The 14054-nt window shown below is 47.6% G+C and overlaps 1 protein-coding gene across 1 annotated transcript in view; it reads right to left on the bottom strand.

The window, feature by feature from the left end:
* Nucleotides 1–9986, bottom strand: part of LOC310746412 (uncharacterized protein) — a gene marked incomplete at its 3' end in the record, with an annotated part of 30605 nt that extends 20619 nt beyond the window's left edge. Inside the window, exon 1 of the mRNA XM_083580126.1 lies at nt 9897–9986. The remainder of the gene's footprint in view (nt 1–9896) is intronic.
* Nucleotides 9987–14054: the final 4068 nt, after the last annotated feature.

Genomic DNA, 14054 nt, shown 5'->3' with positions numbered 1-14054 from the left:
TCTTTGCAGTCAGCGTCGCTGACTCCACATATTCCTAGTTACAGGTAGGTAGTCGTGTTGGTCTGCCGTAGTCTAAACAAACAACAACAAAAAAAATTCACGAAAGCTCATACCAATAACAAACTTAGTTGGTCTCTAAGGTGCTACTGGAAGGAATTTTTATTATTATTATTTTGTTTCCACATATTCCATTAACTTATTCTTCCAGTCCTCTTTCGGTGGACTGTTTTTGTCCTTCCACATTTGTGCATCGGCTATTCTGGCTGCAGCAGTTGCATAAAGAAAAAGATTTAATACACTCTTAGTACAGTGGTACCTCGGGTTACATATGCTTCACGATACAGACGCTTCAGCTTACAGACTCCACTAACCCAGAAATATTACCTCGGGTTAAGAACTTTGCTTCAGGATGAGAACAGAAATCGTGCTCCAGCAGCGCGGCGGCAGCAGGAGGCCCCATTAGCTAAAGTGGTGCTTCAGGTTAAGAACAGTTTCAGGTTAAGAACGGACCTCCGGAACAAATTAAGTACTTAACCCGAGGTACTGTTACGAAAAAGGAGCAATGCTGCTGAGTGCTCCAGATGGCTGGAAAGCCAAACAGGATGTTGATGTTTTGGGACTGTACCGTGGGAAGAAGGGACAGTCTATTATGTGCTCTGAGCACCGGATGTTAGCTCAGAGTGTCACATGACCCTGTACTGGAAGTACATGGGTGGAGTTATTCTCTCTCTGCAGCTGGGTATCAGAGAGTGCAGACATGTTGTTCTCTGCACTGAGGAAAGACAGAAATAAAGGCATGTAAATACATTTCTGTCTGTCTCTTTCCCCTCCCTGGGGATGGCAGGGAGTGAGGGAGGAGGAGTGGCTGTGTTCTTCTCACATTTGAAGAAGGATCGGCCGATAAAGACCTCGCCTTGTCTTGCCGGGAGTCGCTGACGGGGGAGGCCAACAAGGAATCAAGCCGGGCACCTGGAGAGTGCCAAATGCCTCTGAATGACAAGGCTTGATATCAACATATGGTAGCAGACGCTGCTGGTTATCTGATCCATGGGAATCAGCATGAGAGGTGAGAGGTTGATGGATCGTGTGCCATCCTCTGCACCAAGGAAAGAAGATAACGTCTGCAATTGCAGCCAGAAGCTGAACAGACGGCTGGCTCCAAGAGGGGGTGTTTTCCAAGCAACGGAGCCCCAAAAAGGTATGCTGAATATCGGGCTAAAAGTGTGAATGCAGATTGATTTATTCTCTGGTTCACGAGAGCTGCGTTTGGAAAAACAAGCTCTGAAAGAAAGGCTTGCATACCAGGAATTCCTGTGGTGAGATAAGGATGAAAAGTATGCACAGTTGCTAAGCAACGACAGTCAGGGCAGTGGAAAACTACTGACACCTGGGGCTGGCTCAGTCAGAGCCGGGAAAGCGAAAGTTGTTTTGACTTTGAGACAGCTTGGAGATTGCCTGCCTGAGAGACAGGCAGAAAGACAGCTCAAAAGGAGCTTTTGGGATTTTACTAGCTCGAGAGTGGAGAGCTGAGACTTGGATTCAAAATGGATCCCAAGAAGGGGGGAGCCTTGCCTTACCCGCCTCCCCTGACTAATGACAATTATTCATCTTGGTCTGTAAAGATGAAGGCCCTGCTGCAGAATCAGAGGATTTTTGGGGTGATTGAGAACCCCATCCCTCAAGCACCAACCAGAGGTTGGGAATCACAGAATGTGAAGGCCAGGACGGCTATAATTCTGTGTGTCTCGGATGATCAACTTGTGCATATTCAGGATTTGGAATATGCGCGTGAGATTTGGGAAACGCTGCGTAGAACACATCAGAGAGATGCTGGCTCTTCAGCGTTGTTGTATTTTGAGAAGCTGACCAATCTGAGGCTTGCGCCTGATGGAGATGTTCAAGCGCACCTGACGGAAATGAAATATCTGCGCCAACAGATGGTGGAACGCAATTTCCGTCTGCAGGAGGAAGTGTTTTGCTTCATGATGATTAACAGCTTAAATCGGACTTACAAAACCGTTGCCAGTCAGCTGGGATCCCTCCCTGCGAACGATTTGACCGCGGAGAGGGTGACTGCCGTTGTTTTGAATGAACACGACAGGCTTGCTGCACTGGAGGTGAAGGACAGTGGGAGGGAAGAACGGAGTTCTAATTCCCCCACTGATGTTGCTACTGGAGAGGATGCTGTAGCTTTGAACGTTGTCCGATGCTACAATTGCGGACAGACTGGGCATCTTCAGCGGAACTGCAAGAAGCCACGCCAGCCGAAAGGAGCGAAGGGCCGCTCAGCAAAGCCTGAGGCAGCAGGCAAAGGTCATACCAAGTCTTCGGTGAAACCTGCAAAGGCCCTGATGGCGAAAGGAACCACGCCAGATGTTGGACACTCTTTTGTAATCGATACGGGCTGTAATTTTCATATGTCCCCGCACAGAGGACTCTTTTCGACGTTTAAGAAGCAAAGCTTCGCTGTGGAACAAGCCAACGGTCAGAAGCTGGAAGCGACCGGGGTTGGCACTGTCTATCTTAAGAGTCTGAACTTGACAATAAACAATGTTTACTTGGTTCCTGAATTGAAGTTCAATCTGCTGAGTGTTTCGCAGATTGCAAAGAAAGGACTGAAACTGTCCTATGATGATAAGAGCTGCAAGATCTTCAAAGATGGAGAGTTATATCTTTCTGCCAGACAGAAAGGTGGACTGTATTTGTTGGACTTTGAGCAAAGTGATTACATGGAATGTAATTCTGAGTCTAACGTGATTTCTCTTGCAGGTGTGACCAAAACGAGTGCCAAGAAGGTGGCCAGGGTCAACAGAGCATTTCAGCGGGTGTATGCTGATGTGATTGGTCCTCTAGAACCATCTAGAGGCAATGCAAGATTTTATCTTGTGTGTGTGGATCATTTCTCTAACTTTGTCTGGGTTTATGTGTTAAAGAGGCCACAGGAAGCCTTAGAAAGGTTTCAGGAGTTTTGTGACAAAGTTAAAGATATGCATGATGCTAACATTGATTGTCTTTTGACAGATGAGAAGCAGATTTTTCTTTTACAGGATTTCCAGAGGTTCCTGCAGAAGAAGGGGATCAGACACAAGGTTGCTGTTTCAGCGGGAGCGTGGAACAGGGGTGTCTGTGTAAAAGTGAACAAAGAATTGCAAAAGGGAATGAATGCGCAATTGCTTAGTTCACATCTGCCACATGAGTTCTGGGCGGAGTCACTCATGTCGTATTGTCATGCATGGGTGAGAAAGGTGTCGAAAGAGTTGGGAAGTTCTCCTTTTGAGAAACTGTTCCAGAGAAAACCTTCTGTTGCCCATTTCAGGGTTTTTGGGTCTCATGTGAGGACAGAAGCTCCAGGTGGAGTAAAGAATGCCAGAGGCATTTTTGTGGGATATGAAAAGGGTCTCTACAGAGTAATTTTGTCTGAATCTGGTCAGGTGATTCTCACAAAATTTCTAGAGAGTGCTCCTGAAAAGGAGAGAGTCATAGTGCACACATTTCCCACAGAGGACGATTCAGATGATGATGATGATTTCACAGAGTACAGTGGTACTGAGAGTGATGACACTGATAGCTCGGAGAGCTCAGTTGTCACAGTCATTGAGAGGAAGTCTCACACAATGGATAGACCTTCACAGGTGAAGGATGAACCACTGTTTACTGTTGGAACTGGTTCTCCTAAGAGTCCTGAGACTGGACCAGTGAGCAGAGAGGATCAGCACCTCATACGCAGGTCTGAGAGAGTCACAAAGGGTGAACCACCCAAAAGGTACTCAGAAGAGTATGCTAATTTAGCTGTTGCATGTGTTGCTGTTGTACACAACCGAGGACAGGTTGGAGCTGTGTCTAAGTCAGAGACAAAGACACAACAGAGAGTTGCTAGCCAAGGTAATGCAGATGCACTCATTCCTTGGAAGCCAGACAACCAGAGAGGTACACTGGGGAAACCAGTGGCGGGTAGTTCCAAGGGTGGAACTGAAACAACAGGGGAGTGTTATGTGTATAACAACTGTTTGTTTTCTTCTCTGGATCACGCTTTGCTTGCCGCAACACGCATTGATTCTTTTGGGGGAGGTTGTTACGAAAAAGGAGCAATGCTGCTGAGTGCTCCAGATGGCTGGAAAGCCAAACAGGATGTTGATGTTTTGGGACTGTACCGTGGGAAGAAGGGACAGTCTATTATGTGCTCTGAGCACCGGATGTTAGCTCAGAGTGTCACATGACCCTGTACTGGAAGTACATGGGTGGAGTTATTCTCTCTCTGCAGCTGGGTATCAGAGAGTGCAGACATGTTGTTCTCTGCACTGAGGAAAGACAGAAATAAAGGCATGTAAATACATTTCTGTCTGTCTCTTTCCCCTCCCTGGGGATGGCAGGGAGTGAGGGAGGAGGAGTGGCTGTGTTCTTCTCACGTTTGAAGAAGGATCGGCCGATAAAGACCTCGCCTTGTCTTGCCGGGAGTCGCTGACGGGGGAGGCCAACAAGGAATCAAGCCGGGCACCTGGAGAGTGCCAAATGCCTCTGAATGACAAGGCTTGATATCAACAGGTACCACTGTATCATGACACTTTTCTTTAATTGAGTGTCATCTTGGTACATGAGATGAAGGAAGAGGCAGGTGTGTGTGTGTGTGTGTTTTCATCCTGGCCCCATAGTCAGGGCACAGCTTGCTTTCCTCAGAAGGGCCCTGATCTTCTGGAAAGTTCCCCTGCCGAAACCCCATCGAAATAAATGGGAGGGGGCCAAACCCCCCACCGCTTGTGAAACACCAGTCAATGGCAAAATCAGAAGGATATTGGTTTCCTCACAAAAGGATTAGGAACAGATGCTAAAGGCAGCCCCTTTGAGCTGATTTAAGAGAAAACAGCTGAGTTCATCTAGCAATCTTCGGAGGGGGGGAGGAAAGGAGGGGGGGCTAATTTGCGCTGCACCATTTGTCCTGCAATTCTGCATTTTGGGAAGGAAGCGCCATCTAGGATCAACGCAATGCAACTTCTGCAGCCGAGTTTTCAACTTGGATTTATACCAGCACTTTTTTGGGCCCTTGTTCATCAGGGGGTGAATGTGGACAGCTGCCTTGGTGCTGGAACAGTTTTGATGTAATAATAAGTCATGCTTTATTTACTGTACTTAATTTGTATATCCATTGCCCTTCACTCAAGGCAGTGCATGGAAAAATTAATCAGACGAGACAGTTAAAAAAAAACCCATCCAAATATAGTAGTAACGAAAAGATGGATTGTGACTGTTTCTGACAGCAGTCGCTATTCGAGTTATTGTTATCATTACCATTATATTTATCTATTTGTTAAATTTGTATACCGTCCTTCATTCATAGATCTCAGGGAAGTTCACAACATAATAAAGGTAAAGGGACCCCTGACCATTAGGTCCAGTCGTGACTGACTCTGGGGTTGTGGCACTCATCTCACTTTATTGGCCAAGGGAGCCGGCGTACAGCTTCCGGGTCATGTGGCCAGCATGACTAAGCCGCTTTTGGCGAACCAGAGCAGCGCACGGAAACACCCTTTACCTTCCTGCCGGAGCGGTACCTATTTATCTACTTGCACTTTGACGTGCTTTCGAACTGCTAGGTTGGCAGGAGCTGGGACTGAGCAATGGGAGCTCACCCCGTCGCAGGGATTCGAACCACCAACCTTCTGATTAGCAAGTGCTGTAACCCACAGCGCCACCCGCATCCATAAAAACACAAAATACATGATAAAACCGAGAACAGAAAAACCCTCAGTGCAATAACCCCCCTCGCCTCCCACGCCCACAAACACATTAAAAAGGGATATAAATGTTAATCAGCCAAAGGCCTGGTTGAAGAGGAAGGTTTTTGCCTGGTGTCTAAAGGCGTATAATGAAGGTGCCAGGCGAACTTCCCTGGGGAGAGCATTCCACAGACAGGGAGCCACTGCAGAGAAGGCCCTGTTCTTGTGTTGCCACCCTCCAGACCTCTTGTGGAGGAGGCACATGAAGAAGGGCCTCAGAAGACAATCTCAGGTTCCAGGTAGGTCCATAAGGAGGGAGGAGGCCCTTGGAGTATTCTGGTCCTGAAGCATTTAAGGCTTTAGAGGTCACAACCAGCGTGGAACCAAGTGGCAGCCAGTGCAGTCAGGCCAGGACTGGCGTTATATGCTCAAACCATCTTGCCCTGGCGAGGAACCTGGCTACCTAATTCCGCACCAGCTGAAGTTTCTGAACTGTCTTCAGAGGTGTTTAACCCATTGCAGCAATCCAACCTAGAGGTTATAAACTACCTGTCACAGAGTGGGGGGGGGGGTACCAGGGCTGGCAGGACAAAGGCAACTCAGAGGAGGGAACCAGCAGCTCTTGGGGGTCCTAAGGACTTAGGTCAGGAGACCTCAGCATCCCTCAAGGAACATAGCGAGGCACCAGACCAATGAGAGAGCAAGAAGAGAGCATGGAATACCAGCCCATATATTGGGTAAAGTGTTCTTGTATGTAAACAGTTCCCAAGTTGTCAAAGGCTTTGTAAGGTAAATGGACCCCTGACCTTTAGGTCCAGTCGTGACCGACTCTGGGGTTGCGGCGCTCATCTCGCTTTTTTGGCCGAGGGAGCCAGCATTTGTCCACAGACAGCTTCCAGGTCATGTGGCCAACATGACTAAGCCGCTTCTGGCGAACCAGAGCAGCGCACGGAAACGCCGTTTACCTTCCTGCCGGAGTGGTACCTATTTATCTACTTGCACTGTGACGTGCTTTCGAACTGCTAGGTTGGCAGGAGCAGGGACCGAGCAACGGGAGCTCACCCCGTCGTGGGGATTCGAACCGCCGACCTTCTGATCGGCAAGTCCTAGGCTCTGTGGTTTAACCCACAGCGCCAAATAGTGCTGCCATTTCAAAATCCATTCTGGAGCCAAGCTATCTTGATTTTCTGGCTGGCAGGCAGGCCAAATCCCAAACACACCCACCCTTGCTTTCCCCTAAGACATCCTGCCTCCACTCTCCCAACTCTAACTGGACCCCGCTCTCCTTCTGGGACAGCCCCTCCCCTTAAGCATTTCCAGCTGCTTGCAAAACAGACTGAACAGAGCCAAGCGCTCCATGGGCTATTTGCGCTTGGCCATAACTCACCGCTTTGGCCAAGTGACAGAGACAATAACCGTGCTGCGGAAGGCAGCTATTTCGAGCTGTTTGGGCTTGTTTACTTTCATGGTTGCCATGGAAGCCCTTGCAAAACAGCAGCATGCTTAAAACCAGCTTGTTTTTAAGCCCCCCCCACCTACTCACCCACCCCAACGCATGTTGCAACAAGCTGGGGCTTCTCCTCTTTCTTCTGAACAAAGCCTGGCTTGGCCTGGGTTCAGATGCCCTCAAAGCTCCCCGGTTGGGGTTGCCTGCTGGAAACTTGGATATCTTTGCCTGAACTTTTCAGGAAGAAGACATTTGGAGGGGATATGGTAATGGCGGGGGCGGGGAAAGATTCGGCCCAGTTCGCACTGAAAGGCGAATCTTCCAATTTCGCACTTTCGGAAAGCAATGTGCGAATTGAAATAACCATCCCGCAAGATTCGCACAGCTCTGGTTTTTTCCAGTGCGCCTCTCCAGCCAAGTATTGTGTACAAAATGGCACCCATTTGGAGGGCTGACGCTCAATGATAGAGCCTTGCATGCAAAAGATCCCAGGTTCAAGGAGGGAATCTGGTCTAAAATCTCAGAGAGCCACTGCCTGTCATTTCAGACAGTACTGAGCTAGAGGGACCAGTGGTCTGGCAGCTCCCTATATTCCTTAAACAGGTATATAAATGCCTATGTAAGCAAAACCACCAAAATATTAGGCCAGATTGAATACAGGAATGTCTGCGTTGAGAGAATTTCACACTAAAATGCTGGTGAATTTTCAAGTGGACTTTGTGGGCGAGGGATCCCTACAAATGTGAAAATGTGGATAACTTTACTGAAGATGGGGTGGGAATGAGAACTGAGAGAAACCAAAATTAGTAGATTTGCCCACCCCTAGGTGGAAATTCTCCAAGTTCAGCTCCAGAGTCAATCAGGCACGAACCGTATTTTTCCGTCTATAAGATGCCCCCATGTATAAGACGCCCCCTATTTTGGAGGACTCAGATTTAAGAAAATCCACCCTCGGCACGATCCGTGTATAAGATGCCCCCTAATTTTGGACATTATTTTTTTTGGGGGGGAACCTAGTCTTATACACGGAAAAATACAGTACAAAGCCTGCGTTTTGATGGAGTTGGGTGTGGATCTGTCAGGGACCGTGCTGAGGAGGGCTGCACTGAGGAATAATGGTGGGAGCCTCCCCCTCCCCCTGCTCCTGATCAGGATCCTGAATCTTCCCAGTATAGATTTGGAAAAGTGGTTTGCAGAGGGACGTAGTTCAGAAGACCGAAGTTGGGAAGAACTGGCTGGTGAACAGCTAGGAGAAGAACTGGGAGAGGAAGAGTTAACAGACTCTCTTTCGCTGGAAAGCGTCCATCTGCTCAGCCCAAGGTCAAGGAAAGCAGATAAGGTGGCAGCACAGAAAGCACAGTGGTTGCGAGATCAGGTTGCAGGACGCGGAAGTGACGTGGGTGACAAGGAGGGGGAAGTGGGTGGGACCCTTAACTGGGAGCACCTTCATTCCTAGGAAAGAATCATTTGCTCTCTCGCTGTGATCATTAAAATCTCTAACTGGTAAGAGACTCCTTTTGCTTTGTTCTGCTTATCTACTGCCAAAGGGGGGGGGGGAGAGGAGTCCCTGAAGCCTGACAGGATCCTAACTTCCCAAGCCACTGCTGGACATTTGCAGACCATAGAGCTATTCAGGGTCAGAGTTAGGCCTTAGCCCCACACATCCTTGTGTGAAGTCCTGCATCACAATGGTGACACCCCCCCAAACGTACCAAGTGGTGGGCAGAAGCAGCAGCCTGATACCTCCTTTCCCCCCCAGAATGCTTCTGGGCACCCCAACGTAGTTAAAACCAGAGGCATCATGGGGGAAATTATTGTATTTTTTCCTTTCATAAAATTTTTACACCGCTTGAAAGTAAAAACAAAAAAACCTCACAGTGCTTTACGAAAGACAAAAGAGCAGCAGCAAAGGGGGAGGGGACGGGAATAACAATCTTACTTTGAAACAGATGAAAGTTAACTTTCTAAAACAGAAAATCACCTCCGCTTTCAAAGCACCTGGGTAAGTAAAGGTAAAGGGACCCCTGACCATTAGGTCCAGTCGTGACCGACTCTGGGGTTGCGGCGCTCATCTCACTTTACTGGCCGAGGGAGCCGGCGTACAGCTTCCGGGTCATGTGGCCAGAATGACTAAGCCGCTTCTAGCGAACCAGAGCAGCGCACGGAAACGCCGTTTACCTTCCCGCCGGAGCGGTACCTATTTATCTACTTGCACTTTGACATGCTTTTGAACTGCTAGGTTGGCAGGAGCAGGGACCGAGCAACGGGAGCTCACCCCCGTTGCGGGGATTCGAACCACCGACCTTCGGATCAGCAAGTCCTAGGCTCTGTGGTTTAACCCACAGCGCCACCTATGAAGCACCTGGGTAGGCTTGTCTAAAACAGGAATGGTTTTTTGCAGGTGTCAGAAAGAGAACAGTGAAGGCGCCTGCTTGATCTCAACAGGCAGGGAGTTCCAAAGTGGATTCTTACAGATGCAGAACAGGTATTGCGGCACCAGTATTAGTGCCAACTCGGCTGATCAAAGTAGTCAGGTGGGCACATGTGAGGTAAGACCATCTCGTAGGTGAACTGGTCCCTAGTTGTTAAATGGCAATAGCGGGCGGTTGCAGCCTCTGTTGGTGCCTTGCAAAGTCCCTGTCACCCTGGGAAGAATGTAAGAAGCAAAGGAGGTTCTGGCAGGGGGTGGTAGTCAGCCATGGTGGACCCTTGAGGGGACTGTGGAGCCTGGCATTTACCCGACAGGGCTGAGTGCCAACGTTGGGCTGGATGCTGCCTGAATATCTTTGAGCACACCTGATGGGTTAGAATAGGTGTTTTTGGAGCCATTCCGATGTTCCAACTCTCGCCCTCAGGAAATAAAGTCGGAACAATACGTTTACTGTTTCGAAAATGTAAGCTGCAAGGTGTTGTTTTCTCCCCTTTTGTTGCAATTTGGAGACTGGAAAGCTATTTTCCGTGACATGCTTTTCCGGGGTCACGGTATTTATCTTTTGCTCCCTGGGGGGGATAATGAGCTGGCCGTTTATAATAGGGAGACCCTGCCCAGAACTCGATGAAATGCTTTGGCAGAGATTTAGGTTTCCCGTGAATTTTGCGCTTGCTGTTTCATTGTATCCCATTCATCACCCACAAACGGGGTGATGAAGTTAAATGCAGCATGGTGTCGGTGTGACCCTGGCCTCTAAGAAATGCCTTCCTCTCCTCACCCTGTGTTGTTGTTGTTTTTATGTTCTCAGGTTTTATTGTGGCTTCGTTTTTGTTTCCTTAGGTTCTACCTGAACCTCTTTGAGAGATGGGTGGACAACACTGAATGCTGAAAAAGCAGGGTCGAAATAGCTAAATGCCTGGTGAATGTCAAGAACGACTGGTGTTTATCGAACATTCTCCAGTCAGCTCACATTCACCAAACTGGATTATTGGATAGTTTAACATTATTACTCCCAGGGTTCTGGAAGATAGTTCCCTACAATGTTGAGATTGTCTGGTTAAGATAGCGTTTGAGAAATCTACAAAGATGCCTTCTTCAGCACGCAAAGTGAGGCAGCCACGTTGACATTTCTGCTGAGCACCCATATCATGGAGAGAGTCGGGCCACAGGTGCAATTCCTCACAGATAATTGTGGCCCAGAATGCTTAAACCCATAGGAAATACTAACTGTGGAGGCCTGAATTTGGTTACTCTAGGTAAAGGTAAAGGGACCCCTGACCATTAGGTCCAGTCGTGACCGACTCTGGGGTTGCGGCGCTCATCTCGCTCTATAGGCCGAGGGAGCCGGCGTACAGCTTCCGGGTCATGTGGCCAAGCATGACTAAGCCGCTTCTGGCAAACCAGAGCAGCACACAGAAATGCCGTTTACCTTCCCGCCGGAGCGGTACCTATTTATCTACTTGCACTTTGACGTGCTTTCAAACTGCTAGGTTGGCAGGAGCAGGGACTGAGCAACAGGAGCTCACCCTGTCGAGGGGATTCGAACCACCGACCTTCTGATCGGCAAGTCCTAGGCTCTGTGGTTTAACCCACAGCGCCACCCGCCGCCTCTCTATATGACCTTCAGAAATATTTCAGGTCCACATCCCTCACTGACCTTCCTTCATACTCTGAGAGTTTTTACCTGGCTGGAAAATGGCCTTGAACCCTGAAAACGTCTCCTGTAAGCCTGAATGGCGAATAAAGCAGAATGTGTGTGTGTGTCATTTTATAATTTTTGCAGTATGCAGTAGTTCTACACTGTATGAAATAAAGAACTTTAGGACTGTCACGTGGAAGAGGGAGCAAGCTTTCCTTCTCCTGCTCTGGCGGGTAGGACTCGAACCCATGGCTTCAAGTTACAAGAGAGGAAATTCCGACAAAACATCAGGAATAACTTTCTGACAGTAAGAGCTGTTCGACAGCGGAATGGTCTCCCTCAGGAGGTTGCAGACTCTCCTTCTTTGGAGGTTTTTAAGCAGAGGTTGGATGGCCATTTGTCATGGGTGCTTTAGCTGAGATTCCTGCATTTCAGGGGGTTGGACTAGATGACCCTTGGGGTCCCTTCCACCTTGACAATCCTATGATTTTATGAAGCTAAATATTTGCATCCATTTCCCTGCCCACTTTTACCTCTGGCTCCACCCACCACGGTCACATGGGCCCTGCAAAATTGCCCAGAAGAGATTGTGGCCGAAGAAATGTTTCTCCACCATTGGGGGCATACTATACAGTGGTACCTTGGGTTAAGAACTTAATTTGTTCTGGAGGTCCGTTCTTAACCTGAAACTGTTCTTAACTTGAGGTATCACTTTAGCTAATGGGGCCTCCCGCTGCCGTCGCACGATTTATGTTCTCATCCTGAAGCAAAGTTCTTAACCCGAGGTACTACTTGGGTTAGTGGAGTCTGTAACTTGAAGTGTCTGTAACCTGAAGCGTCTGTAACCCAAGGTACCACTGTATCTTGGAGCAAATACTTCTCTCTGGTCTAGCTCCCACTCTTCAGGTTTTTTGGGCATGGGTGGGCATTTCATATCTTTAGCCCTAAAGGAGGAGCGGTTGGGCAGCTGGCATAGTTGGGTGGGTGATCTGAAATAACATGTGCATTTGAAGCCAATTCTGCACACATTCAGGGGTTAATTTGCTCCCCGGTTTGGGGAACAGGGTGTGTGGTTTCCGTTTCAGGAGGCTCAGTGCCGGTTTTATAAGCTAAACAAGCTATAGCTTAGGGCCCCACACTCTTGGGAGCATAGCTGTCAACTTTTCCCTTTTCTTGCGAGGAATCCTATTCAGAAAAAGGGAAACGTTGACAGTTTTGCTTGGGAGCCCCCAAAAAATGTGAAGGGGAAAAACCTGGATGTACATTTCCAAAATATAAGAGAAAAAACAAATAAAATAAAACCTACACACACCAACAGTGTTTGGTGTTGTATAGGCTCCTATGATATAAGTCATGGGCCCCGCCTGCTAGCCTGCTCCCTAAAATAATCACTGCTTTGCTCATTTCTATATTTAGGGTGCCTACATTCTGCATGGACTGGCTGCATGGCAACATGTGCAAATGGATTTAGACACCTATTACGTCCATACATTACCATATAGCATATATTCAACACAAAAACCAGTGACAATTTGTTGTTGACAAAGGACAGGTAGACATATAAAGGGCCCCATTACCTTCAGTAGCTTAGGGCGTCATCAAACCTAAATCCGGCCCTGCGGTTCTCTTGCACAAGTAGAGCTGTTCTGGCCCTGGAAGGTGTATGGATGAGAGGCATACTATCCAAGCTTTTCTTTTGGGAATTATAGGGACAGAACTATATTTTTTGCTCTATAAGACTCACTTTTTCCCTCCTAAAAAGTAAGGGGAAATGTGTGTGCGTCTTATGGAGCGAATGCAGGCTGTGCAGCTATCCCAGAAGCCAGAACAGCAAGAGGGATTGCTGCTTTCGCTGCGCAGCGATCCCTCTTGCTGTTCCGGCTTCTGGGATTCAGAATATATTTTTTTCTTGTTTTCCTCCTTCAAAAACTAGGTGCGTCTTGTGGTCTGGTGCATCTTATAGAGTGAAAAATATGGTACCTAAATTGTATAATTTATTTATGTATGCTACTGCAGCAGCAGCAAGAATGCCACTTGACCAAAAATGGAAAGAAGCAGAAGTCCCAGTAAAGGGAGAATGGATTAAAAAAAAAACTTATGGAGTATGCAGAAATGGCAAAACTTACCGGAAGCATAAGAAATCAAGACAAGAAACTCTTTATAAAAGAATGGAAAGGGTTTATTGAATATTTACAGACAAATTGTAAGCAGATAAAAACATTAGCGGGATTATTGTAAAAACCTGCAGTTTTAAGAGAGTATGTATATGCAGTAGATAATTAAATGAGTAAATTAAATGAATTTGGATGTGCAGAAGATATGGTAAAATAAATTTAAGGAGCCGCAGAAGGAGGGGGAAGAAAGTCAAATTTTGAAATGTTAAATGGATTGTCAAATTAATGGAATGTATACATTTGAAAGAGGGACGTGGGTGGCACTGTGGGTTAAACCACAGAACCTAGGACTTGCCAATCAGAAGATCGGCAGTTCGAATCCCTGCAACGGGGTGAGCTCCCATTACCCGGTCCCTGCTCCTGCCAACCTAGCAGTTTGAAAGCACATCAAAGTGCACGTAGATAAATAGGTACCGACAGGAAGGTAAACGGTGTTTCCATGCACTGCTCAGATTCGCCAGAAGTGGCTTAGTCATGCTGGCCACATGACCCAGAAGCTGTACGCCGGCTCCCGCAGCCAATAAAGCGAGATGAGTGCCGCAACCCCAGAGTCGGTCACGACTGGACCTAATGTTCAGGGGTCCCTTTACCTTTACCTTATAAATTTGAAAAGTATAAAGAAAAAACTGAAAAGAAAAAGAAAAAAAGATGA

This window comes from Podarcis filfolensis (assembly GCF_964270895.1).
Source record: "Podarcis filfolensis genome assembly, chromosome: 12".
Lineage (NCBI taxonomy): Eukaryota > Metazoa > Chordata > Lepidosauria > Squamata > Lacertidae > Podarcis > Podarcis filfolensis.
This window is presented reverse-complemented; position numbering and strand designations above follow the sequence as displayed.